The sequence below is a fragment of the Pleurodeles waltl genome, chromosome 6, assembly GCF_031143425.1.
Source record: "Pleurodeles waltl isolate 20211129_DDA chromosome 6, aPleWal1.hap1.20221129, whole genome shotgun sequence".
Lineage (NCBI taxonomy): Eukaryota > Metazoa > Chordata > Amphibia > Caudata > Salamandridae > Pleurodeles > Pleurodeles waltl.
In genome coordinates this window covers 992,035,136-992,047,813 of record NC_090445.1, presented here as the reverse complement: position 1 = coordinate 992,047,813, position 12,678 = coordinate 992,035,136, and positions in this window count along the sequence as shown.

Genomic DNA, 12,678 nt, shown 5'->3' with positions numbered 1-12,678 from the left:
CACCCAGATCTTCCCAAAAATGGAGCAGAACAGGAGGTCAAGGTTTCTGTCAAGCAAGAACCTCCTCTTTTAGAATCAAGGGATCCCAGATCTTTAGCAAGAAAAAGGAAGGGTACCACTATTCCACCATTATCTCCAAGCACCACTTCTGATGATGATGATAGGGACATGGAGTGGACCCGGCAGAGTCCGGGAGACGCAAGGAGAAGCAAGGGAAAAGAAAAGTTTCAGAAAGTCTTAGAATCATGGAAGGGGATGATGATGAGGATGATGACAACAACACAATCATTGTAGAAGCTGGCACAGTGGAGTCTGACATTACTATCCAACCTGCTCTGAGGTATGTGGCATAGACAGCACCGTGAGCTCCCATATTTGTAAGGACCCAGAAGAGACTTGCACCAACCCCTGCCTCAGTACAAGTATGCACTGCAGAGAGGCAATCAACACAACAACAACCACCTACATCCAGTTCTCCTCTGGCATTTGAAGTGGCCCAATAAGTAAGTACTCCTCCCCAGTTTGGGACTTTTCTCAGATTAGCAAAAAGGAGGTGAACATTGCCATATGCTCCATTTGCCACACTGGTGTTCGTCAAGGTAAGCCTGGTTCATATAAAGCGACTGGAGGCCAGACGAACCATATGAAAACACATCACGCAATCCGGTGGGAGCAGCACCTTAAACAAACGGCTCAACATGGTCATGAAGGTGAAGAGAGCCAGGAAACATCAGCTACACCTGGTCAAGTCATAGTGGAAGGCGAGGAAGAAGAGGGTGACACCATCCGCACGCAAAGCAGCCCTGTCCCCAGCAGTGCACCAGAATCACCTGCCTCAGCGATCTCACAATGGCACAGGAACACTCAGAGTCAGATTAAGACACCACAGCATACGATGACTGCAGCACCACGATGCGCAATGACTCTACCACCACCTACATCTGAAAGGTTGCCTGCATCAGTAGCCCCACAAAAGAAGAAAATCCAGGCTACAATTATGGGCGTGTTTAGGCAGGAGGGGCCTTATGACCGCAACCACCCAACGGCGCATTTGTACAATGGCAAGCTGGCAAAAATGTTAGCGCTAGACCTCCTCCCTTTTTCTTTTGTGGAAGGAGTGGAATTCTTAGAGTTTGTGACAGCCGTCTGTCCTAAATGGAAGGTTCCAATGCAGACCTATTTTGCCAGAGTTGCTGTTCCAGCACTGCATCATGATATGTGTTGCAATTGGTTGGACAAGCTTTGCAGCAAAGTGTTGTCCACACTATCCACCTAACGACAGGCATGTGGACCAGTTGTCAGGTGACTGATTACATGTGCATCACTGCACACTGGATCTCTTTTCTGGGGGTAAAGCAAAAGCTATCTTCAGGTCTTGGTCCGGAAGTAACTTTTAAGAGCATGCAGCAGCATACAACAGTAGCTATCTTACCCATGGAGAAGTCACACACAGCTGCACACATCTAGAAGGAATGTAATAGTAAGGTGTCTGAATGGCTGTGACCCAGTGGTCTTCGAGTTGGATTTGTTGCCATGGACAACTCAAGGCCATGGCAGACAGTGGCTATTTCAGGGTCCTGTGTTTGGCCACTGCATCAACCTGGTTGTGCAAGACTTTCTTAAAAAAGATGACATAGTCAGCAACATACTGACCACCTACAGATGCATCTGCACTCATTTCAGCCAATCTTTTAAAGGCCGGCAACAGTTGTGGATTATTCAGTGTCATAAGAACTCCAGTCAAATCCCTGATACAGGAGGTGCCAACACGTTGGAACTCAACCTAGTATATGTTTCAACGTCTGTTTGAGCAGTACAAACTAATACATGACTATGTTATTGAAAGAGGAGCTGTTGCAATTTAGAGAGCTTTGACCATGTGTGTGGAAAAATGGGGCCTAGTCAACTGCCTCACATAGATGCTGCTCCCTTTTGAGGTTTTCATGTGCAAAGATAGTAAGGAGGACAGTACAATGGGCCAAACTATCCCACTATTGTATCTGCTCCAGGACCAGCTAAACAAGGTGGCTGGAAGGTTTGCATTCAAGGGTGCGTATGAAAACCCAGAAACACATGCATTGGTTACTAGCCTAAGCTATCTCTTGACTTGTAATGCAAATTGCACAATAACATAATCTCATCCAAAGAGTACATCTCTGCCAGCCTGCTTGATCCACCATCATTCTTCCAGCTATCATTCCTTTTTCTGAAGGGGATGTTCCACAATACAAGAGGTGGATTTTTGAGCAACCATGAGAACTGGAAGAAAAATGGCTGGAACTTAGAGTCCCACTCTGCAGTTCTGGAGTGCCACCTTCAACTTCCAGGGGGTGCAGTCCTGCCTCACATCTGCCAACCCCACCAACAAGAAAACCAGTGACAACAGCAACAGAAGAATTGGACTCAACATCTGCATTGGCTTAGTTTCAAGTGGCAGGTCTTAAGTCCAGTGCAGAGCCGAAGGAAAAAGCGGTCGAGCAGGTGGCAGCACCAAAGGATGCTCAAGGAGTATCTGGATGACCCAAAAGAGGTGTAGGTGGATCAAACCTCTGTGATGTATTGGTATGGGAAGATGTACCAATGTCCATAGCTCAGCAGGCTGCCAATAAAGATTCTGGCTTGTCCTGTAGCAAGGGTATCTGCTGAACGTGTGTTTAGTGCAGCTGGTGCAGTTGTAACAGTGAGAAGGACCAGTCTCACTCCTCAAAACATAGATTGACCATGATCAAAGTTCACCAGCATTTCATACCACCTGATTACACCAGTCCTAAAACACCACAGGAGGAGGAAGAAGATGACTGGTCCAACTCAATTGTGTTAGCTGACCAACTTCTGGGTGAACCACCCGAGTTTAAAGATGCACTTTATTTCCCTGATTGAGTATGCCAGTGCCACCACAGAACTTTTTAATTATTTCTCATTGAGTTTCCTTTTCTTTTTCTTTGTTTAAAAACATTTGCTTGTGAAACATTACATTTTTGTTGGATTTATGATGCCCCACCATTGATTTTATAGTCACATACAAGCCTGGATTGGAGTTGGACCCATGTGCAGTGAAGAAGCCCCCACACACCCATCAGGACATTGGAGATGCTGCCTGCCTCCCTAACATGCCATTGCTTATCACATAGATCACCTAGCAGGTCTGCCCTGGAAGATTATTGATTAAAAGGCTGCCAGTGCCAATGTCTAATTGAATGTGTGAACACCATCAAAGAGGAGGTATTTTGTTAAGCCACCTGGCTTGGATTGGAACAGGTAACTAAGTGACTATTGCACTGATGAGTGGTGATATATTGATTGATTGTGATAATGACTTTGTGAGTGATAACTAACGTAAGTGGTGGCTGATAGTGAGGGAGCGAGTTCAACAAAAATGTAAACTTGCTTCTGATGATTTGTAATGTTTGGGGGCTGATGAGTTAACATTTTTTCTTGTAAGTGAATAGCCTTTCAAAAGTAGTTAAATTTATTTGCAGGGTCTACTCCTATTTTCTGGTCCCTCGTAATAAACCAACCACTTTACTTAGAAAACACAAATCTACACAAAAAATACTCCAGTTCTGTTTCTATATTTGTTCTTTTATAGTAGTGGACCTCACACTCGGTTTGGGACTGGAAAAGGGTTACGCTGAATCTGGAGGAGGAACTTGTCAGGGTAGGGGTACCTTAACAGCTAGAAAGGTGAATGTTTTTTACTTCAAAGAGAACCCATGATTATGGAAAAGACTCTGAGACCTAGTACTCACTCAGCTCTGTGAACTGGAGAGAAGCGTGTTGATTTGAAAATGCTGCTGAGTATGTGGTTGCTGCATTGCTAGCTCAAACATGAAATTCCTCTTATGCTCTTGCTCTGCCTCTGAGTATTCTTGGTAGACCCCTAAGTCCTCCTGACTCCTCATGAAGTTTGCCTTGGTTTCTTTTGTCCTTTTCCTTTGTTTTTAGAATACAGTTACGGTTTTTTTAAATGCACAGGTCTTCTAGCCCTCTCCTGCACAAACAAAACGTGCAAAGCTCAAGACTCCAGCTTACCTACCTGACAGATTTAGAGAGACGCCAGAGTGATGAACATGCCTGTTTCCAATGAATTTACTGAACTGTGTCATCCTTTTTTACTTCTCCATTTGTTTTCTTGCACAACAGATTGATGATGGTGTGCTACTCAGTGGCCCAACAAACATTGTCATGGTTTCTTTTTTGTACTGTTTGTCTTTGTCACACATTTCCCCAAATGTCCTTTCCCATACATTCATTGAGCCCCTAACCCTCTTCCCCCGAGCAGTGTGAGTTATTGAGCTGTGACCTAATTTTACACCATGAATGAATCACACACTTGCTGGTACGGATGTGGTGAAAGCAAGTAAGCAACATCAACTCACTGCATGACCTTCTACCACAAGCCCCATCAACATCTTCATTCATGCCTTGTGTGTGTTCTTTAAATGCTTAACCTGGTCCAAATACTCTTGAGTCTGAGCCCGCTTCTGACTCTATGATCTCATTTCCTAAGTTTAGTTTTATTATACTATAGCTCCCCACCATTGTTCAGAAGAAATTGATATTCCTATATGTATTATAATATCAGGTCCTCTTCTTTGCTGTGTGTCAATACTGTCATTGTGGTAGTCTGGTCTCAGTCTTCCTACAGTTATAATATATGATGATGACCCACTAACTCTCTATTTTCTTTCAATCGAGTTGACAGTGGTGGATAACCCTTTTAATAATCCTGTAGTTACAGTTCACATAGGTGGGAGTCACACTTTCTGTCAAGTTCTGTCTTCCCTGTTAGCGTGCTAGCTTGCTACTACTACTACCTACGACCCCCTTAAGATGCCATCTTAGGAAAGCCCTGCAGTAAGAAGACTCCCTCACTTCATCAATTCAGGTAGGAGAAGTATTGTGGATTGAAATGAACTTGTTTAGTTAGTATTTAACTCCTACTGGACAAGATGTTGTACTGAGTTTTTGTAGGCAAAGTAGGCAAGGGCAATCATCCCCTACTGGTCAACAATAGTTGCAGAGGGCAATAGAGCAAGTGTCTAAGTAAATTATATGCTCTTTTTTAGCTGATTTTTCAGCAGATTAAAAATAGGCTACACTAAAAGAAAGCAGTGCAAACTAAAAGTCCAAAAGTCCAAAATAAAGATTTGAGAGGTAAATGAAGTACAAAAATAATATCCCCTTTATTCTTTAAAAATATAAAACCCTCTCTCTCCACCAACAAACAGCCCCACGCCTCTCCTCCAACAAATATAACCCCTTCCTCAAAAAATCCCAACTCCATCCCCTCACCCTCTCCACCCACAAGAAGTCCCTGCCACCAAAACAATTTTTTTTTAAAAAGGGCTTTTAAAAGGGCACTGTCGATATGGTTCCGGAGCTGGTTAATTCTCTGCTATATCCTGGTGAGCCGGCTCCCCACTGGCTGCAGGATGTGCCTTTAAAATGCCTTGGTGGAGTGGGAGGGAGCAGCAGAAGATGCAGTCAGGGACCCTGACTGCTGGCGGTGGTGCCGGCGATGTAAGGGCCAGGGTGCTCGGGGCTGGCATGCTCTTCTGCTGGGTCCTGGGGCTGAGGCAGCTGTTTCAGCCTCTTCCTCCTCCAGGATCACCAGGAACTGGTCCTTGGCCCGAATGTTCCACAGCCTCTACTGTCACAGATGTGCCACTATCTCCTGTCTAGTTGGTGGTGGTCATCTGGCACGAGTAGCTATATAGAGAAAAAGAAAAATATCAAAAGACAAATTGTAAACAATGGTCTGAACAAACACTTGTTCAAATGATAGCTAGTGGGTGGCACATTATCATTACATTGTTGGTGCTCTAGGGAAGATGGAATTTGATGTGATTATTATTTATGATTAGGGGAGTCACAGGGGATTATTTTATTTGTTTACCTACACATGCCTCACATAAGAAGCACTAACTATCTGATAGAAAATAATTAAGGCAGATTAAGACCTGATTAAAAAGCTGGTGATTTCATTTTTCTTTCTTTTAAAGGCTCTTCTTGTAACAAATTATACACAGTTAGTGGAAAAATAAAAAAGAATTACCTCTCCTTATGATGAAGAAGGCATTATGCACTATGGAGTATAAGTTGCTGTGCCACATTATTGGAGTCATGCTAGCCAGTGCTTCAAGTACGTTGCTACTGTCTGCAGTTCAGGCAGCTGTAGTTGACAATTATTTATCTTTAATTCCAATATCACTGCTCTTCCCCACAATCCTTTAACTCAGTTTAGTTTCTACCATGACTCCAAAGGGGCAGATGAATAAATAAGATACATCACACATGTTGTGTAATAAATGCAGATATATTTTCCTGTTTGCGGCAAGTACATGGGGAGTGATGCATGCACTACAGGAAAAGGAATGGGCTATATAGATTGTATAAGGCATGTTCATCACAGAGTATTCCCTACACCAAACTTGAAATCAAATTGTGCACTTACTAGTCCTACTTTACTCACTGCTCTTGCCCACCATCACAAATTATTTCCAACAAGTCGATTCACTGGGAAGTAAGGAAAGTAAAGAAACTTGACTTACTGTACTGCAGAGTAAGGCAGATGGATTAAGCAGGTGGGTAGAGCTTTCGCTATAAAAGAATAGAGTGACGTCACAGATCTATCTATAAAGGAAGAGCTCCCTTTTTTATTCATCCAAGCAATTATTCAATCATCCTTTCATTCTTCCCCTATATACCGTATACACCCATTCAGTACCCACAATATCCACCCTTTCTTTCAATCATCCTTTCACTCATCCATCTATTTACTCAATAACAATACTCACCCACACACCCTTTTTCATCCACCCATGCATCCTTTCCTTTCACTCCTTTCACCCATACTTTTCTTTAAACCTCCCGTTCTTTCCCGCTTCCATCAAGCTATGATTTTTAGCATACATTATGGCCCTCATTCTGACCTTGGCGGGCGGCGGAGGCCGCCCGCCAAAGTCCCGCCGTCAGGTTACCGTTCCGCGGTCGAAAGACCGCGGCGGTAATTCTGACATTCCCGCTGGGCTGGCGGGCGGTCTCCTTCAGACCGCCAGCCAGCCCAGCGGGAAAGAGGCTTCCACGATGAAGCCGGCTCGGAATCGAGCCGGCGGAGTGGAAGCTGTGCGACGGGTGCAGTTGCACCCGTCGCGTATTTCACTGTCTGCGCAGCAGACAGTGAAATACATGTAGGGGCCCTCTTACGGGGGCCCCTGCAATGCCCATGCCAGTGGCATGGGCACTGCAGGGGCCCCCAGGGGCCCCGCGACCCCCCCCTACCGCCATCCGGATCTCGGCGGTCCGACCGCCGGGATCTGGATGGCGGTAGGGGGGGTCAGAATCCCCGCGGCGGTGCAGCAAGCTGCGCCGCCGCGGAGGATTCAATGGGGCCGCGGTACACTGGCGGGACCCCGCCAGTGGTGCCGGTCCGACCGCGGCTTTACCGCCGCGGTCGGAATCCCCATTGGAGCACCGCCGGCTTGTCGGCGGTGCTCCCGCGGTCCTCCGCCCTGGCGGTCAAAGACCGCCAGGGTCAGAATGAGGGCCTATGTGTGCTTTTGCTGAGTTGCAGATAGAAGAGGCCATATGTAACCACCTCTGTTGCTGTTATGCAGGTGTTTCATGAATCCGATCATGAAAATACCCTTGTAGCTAGTAACAGCAATTGCCAATGAGCAAGCAATTTGACTTACCAGCATCTGTCCCTGTCACCACGTCTCTCCCCGCTTCATCTGCACCTGCAGCGGTGGAACTCGAGCTGACTCCTCCTAGTCCACTGGTGGTTGGTGTGGCTATTAAAAACAGCATACAGTTTTTAGATGCCAGATCCAATTTTTAATAATTAAATTTTAAAAAAATGCAACCACAATCTTAACAGTTCGGTTAGCACTGCAGTATCTTCCACAAAATATCACTCTGGGCATTTTGCTGGAAGGTTAGAAAAGCCAGGTAGACAAGCCAAACCAAAATCTTTGCATAATAGACAGGTAGACAAGCCAACCAAAAGCTTCATGTAATAGAGGGGCAGAGCTATACTCTATGATTGACGATGACGCAGAATAATTGAAGAGCAACGAAGGGGTGGGATACAAAATGGTCAATGAAAGACAGCAAAAAAAGATAATGCAGGGATAACAGAAATTAATTGCACACTTTTGCTACCATACTTGTATGACCAACTATCGTTGAGTTGGCTATATTCCTAAAATCCCTATTCCAAATTTCCTTAAGAAAATCTACATTGAAAACGAATGTATTGCAATGAATGATCTTTTATTCTATTATCATTTCTCAAGCTCCTCGATGGACCAACTCAGTCTCCCTTTTTTTGTAAAGCATGCATACTCACATCAATGTGAAATTGCTTGGCACTGTAAGCGCTACATAAAGTCACAGACAACTCTAACTCACTGATACCACGTATTCACTATGGAGTTAGGAGGAGGACAGAGGAGTCTGCCTTGCAATGGCTTCTTAAATAATCAGCCAAAGCGAGTGCCTACCTACCAGTATAAAATTAATGATGTAGCACCGGGCACATGGCTAGCTCTAACTGGATCACATAATAAATAATAATCTTACGTAAACTAAACGTACCTTACCTCTGAGTGGAAGCCACATGCTGTTCAGAAAAAAATATAGCATTGTAGAACAAAAACACAATAAAAATATAATACTCACCAAGCCCCGGGATCTCCATGCCTAGCAGGTCCTGCTCGCAGTCGATGATATGCGCCCAGTGGTGCGTCAGCTTCTGGGTGGTGAGCTGGACCTGGGTGGCAGCCCTGACCAACTGGCGCACCCTTGGCCAGTGCTCCTGACGCTCCCATAGAGGGTACCCGCTTCCAGGCCTGTCGCCTGCTGCCTGCATAGAGGGGAGGTGGCGCTGCACATAAAAAAATGTGCTGCCACCTCCTCCTCTCTGAAGATTGGGCAAGGCTGCACCCCTTGACAGCGGTGCTGCCCACAAGGCAGGTGGCCGATGTTGCCCCACTGCTGCTCTGTCACGGTGCTGGGTGGGTAGGGTAGGAGAAAAGAAAAAGAAACAGTAGGAAAAGGAAGGAAAAAGAGAAAAATAAATGTCACAAAAAACACACAAAAAATAAAACCACGTAAAAACAATGAGACACAAAAAAAACACTAATACAATAAATTTTAAAAATAGGGGTAGATTAAGTATGGTTGCACAGCATGAAGAAGTTAGTGCTACTCATATGAGCCTGGATAGAGGAAAGAAGCAGTGGTTCTTGTCCTGAATTTGAGCTGTGAATATGAGCTCTTGATACAGGTGAATGAAAGAAGCATACTGGCATGGGGACCCATGGGGTTATGGATAGCCGATTTGGTTTAGGGCTGAGGAACAGACCCAGGAGCTAAAGCATCAAGACAGTAGCCAAGCACAGAGCTGGTGACATTTCTAAGGGAATGTAATACCATAATAGTAGTTTGGAAATGTAAACCTGAGCAAGAGCACCAGCCACAAATTGACCCTAACTATTAGAGGCAGAATGTGGCACTCTTGTGCTAAAACCCAACCTCAAACTTCTACCAGTAGTCTGGGTTGCTATCAACTGTACAGCCAATAAGCATTACAGAATTTGTCCATTTAGTGAAAACCAGATTACCAGTAACACAACAGTTTACTGAATGACATTGGAGCTCCGCTCATCAATCCCATCTGAGGTGACACAACATAGAGGCTGCAATCCATGACATTACACAGCTACAGGAAGAGGACAGTCCACTGTCCAATCACATGTATCTGTAGGCAGTGGAGCAGACAAAGTTCCACACTTCTGTCTCAGGACTACTTCTAATCAAACGGTCATGTAATGTGTAGATAAATTGTAGTATATCACCACCTTAAACACACAGAGGAACAACTACATAGCAGTACACCTGTTCTCAACAAATCTATAACATTAGTCTAGAATTTAAGAATGTCCCCACCACCAATGGGCCGACCAACATCCAAAAACCACAACACATTGACAACAAGAGTTGTAATCAGGTTATATCATGATGGAGCAATTTCCTCATTTTGCAAATTAAAGAAAAGTAACTGAACAGTGCTACTGTAACTGAAAAGTGCTAATACAATGCTGAATAACACACACATAATAAATGAGAATTTTTTTGTAGTAGGTAAAAATACTTAGACATTGAAAGCACGCACATGAATTACTGTAATGTACTGACTAAGGTTACTGATGCCATGTTAAACGTCGGCTTTACATGTTTAGGAGAAAAGACCAGTTTTTGCATTCCAATTGGTGTTTTGCTCAAGATGTTTTTCTCTTACCTACTGCAGATGCTGTGATTTTCCTTGATCCTTCTGTTAGCAAGTGAATATGTATTTGTTCTGTATTAAACAACTGATAGTGAGGTTCTCACCAGCAGAAGAGGAGATGACAGGAAGTATTACGAGGAAACGTAGTAAGAACTGTCTGTACTGCATTGTGAAGATGAGAGAAACTAGTTGGTTTACCTACTTCCAGGGTTTGCTGGAGACTGATTGGTTGGTGGAAATGTAAGACTTGTTGCTAATGATATTTTGTAGAATCATATTAGTGTGTGCTCCTTAGATTAGTCAGGATGGACCATAAAAGCTTTACCGTATGAATTATATTTCCTGGGATACCTTTCTGTTTTTTGCATGCCCAGAAACTGGAGTTTGAAAAACTTCAAGCTGAGCTGAGAATAGTTTCAAGCTTTTGGTCATTTTTCTGTTGCTTCAGTGCTGAGACTTCATGCCTATGAAATACTATTCTCAAATCTGAGCCCATCATTTGGGTTTCTGAAACTGACACCTCATTTTGCTTGCTGAAAACAAATTCCCTTTCATGTCCAAACTTATTTAATATACGTTAGGGTTTCCTTTTAGGAGCACACCCTGCATTTTCTCTATATTATTTGTAATTCTGACTAGTGTAGTGTTTTGTCTTGTCATTGGGTATCGGTTAAAGGATTATTTGAATATGTAACCATGATGATCAAATTGAGTGCTTACTAAATAAACAATTTTACTTAAATTGATTTTTTAACAAACCTCCTAAACTCACACCAAATCTCTTTATTGTTCCTGTGAAAACCAATGGACTTCACTGTGATTGGTGTTTGAAGTAAATGATTGCTTCTTGTCATTTCTTCTTGTTGACTAAGAAAGGTGTATTTGAACAATGGAGGGAATTATTTCATGATTCTTCTCAAAGATTGAGGTAAACGAATCCCAACAGCCCAATACTGCACCACATTGACAATAAAAAGAAAAGGTCAATAAATCAAGATGCAATTCGTCCTGATAGCAATAAGTCAAACAGAACAGGGGGGTCACCTTCACATCTGAGGCACCTCCGGGGAGTGGCAGTACTACAATAACACACAGATCACAGCTAGGCAAGCATTCAGAAAACAATTCCCTTGGAATGGAAATGGGAATGAAGGCAATACAGTGACTGCCCACCACCAGCAAGGAGGGAGACTAAAGGTGACATGACATTGTGGTTCACCTACAAGACATCTCAACAGGCAAATAAGCAGAGGACATAAAGGCTATGCCTAAGGGCTACTGCAGTTTTCCTCAAGTTGCTCCCATACAATTCAACCATTTGCACTGCCTTGTCAAGCTCGTCCGAAGATTGGATTTACCAACAGATGTTTTGAAACATACTTTAACATTTTTACCATTCAAGATAAAAATATGTGAAAATTAGAGGGACTGTTGGAAATGGTCCTTTTTGAAAGGTTAACGCCAAACTTTTTGCCTTCATCCTCCTATATTTTTTTAGATCTGTTTTTGGGGCCTGTAAATCAAATGCTACTAGTGGGCCTGCAGCACTGATAAAAACATGTCCCAGACCTGCCATTGCAGGGTCTGTGTGTGCAGTCTTGCACTGCCAATTCGACCTGGCAAGTGTACCTAAGGTAAAAGCCCCAACCTTCCCTTTTACAACATGTAAGGCACCCCTAAGATAGGCCCTAGGTAGCTCCAAGGGCAGGGTGCAGTGTATGTTAAAGGGGGGACATGTCCTGATGTGTTTTACATGTCCTAAAAGTGAAATGCTGCCAAATTCGGTTTTCACTGTTGCTAGGCCTATCTCTCTCACAGGTTAACATGGGGACTGCATTTCATTATCCTTAAAGTGTAGTTTCCCTTTGAGAGCAGATAGAGATTTGGAGTTTAGGGTCTCTGAACTCACAATTTAAAAATACATCTTTCGGTAAAGGTGATTTTTAAATTGTTTGTTTGAAACTGCCACTTTTAGAAAGTAGGCATTTTCTTGCTTAAACCATTCTGTGCCTCTCCCTGCTTGTGTATTCCACCTCTGGGTCAGACTGACAGTTGGGCTGTTGTGAATTCCCTCTAAACAGTGACACAAAGGGAGCTGGGGTGTAGCCTGCATATCCTGAAGGGCCGTCTGGGCTAGAGTGGAGGGAGGGGTGGTCACTTACTCCTAAAAGGGCTGTACCTGCCCTCACACAATGCAGTCTCCAACCCCCGGAGTGTGTCTGGGGCCAGGCCTGGGCATGGCAGGATCTTTTGAACAACAGAGACTTTCCTTTGAAGTATGACTACTTCAAAGACAGAAAGAGGTATAAGTAGTGGCCCAATACCCCAGACTTTCAGAATCTTTCTGGATCAAAAGGAACTGATGCCATGGAGAGGAGCTTAAA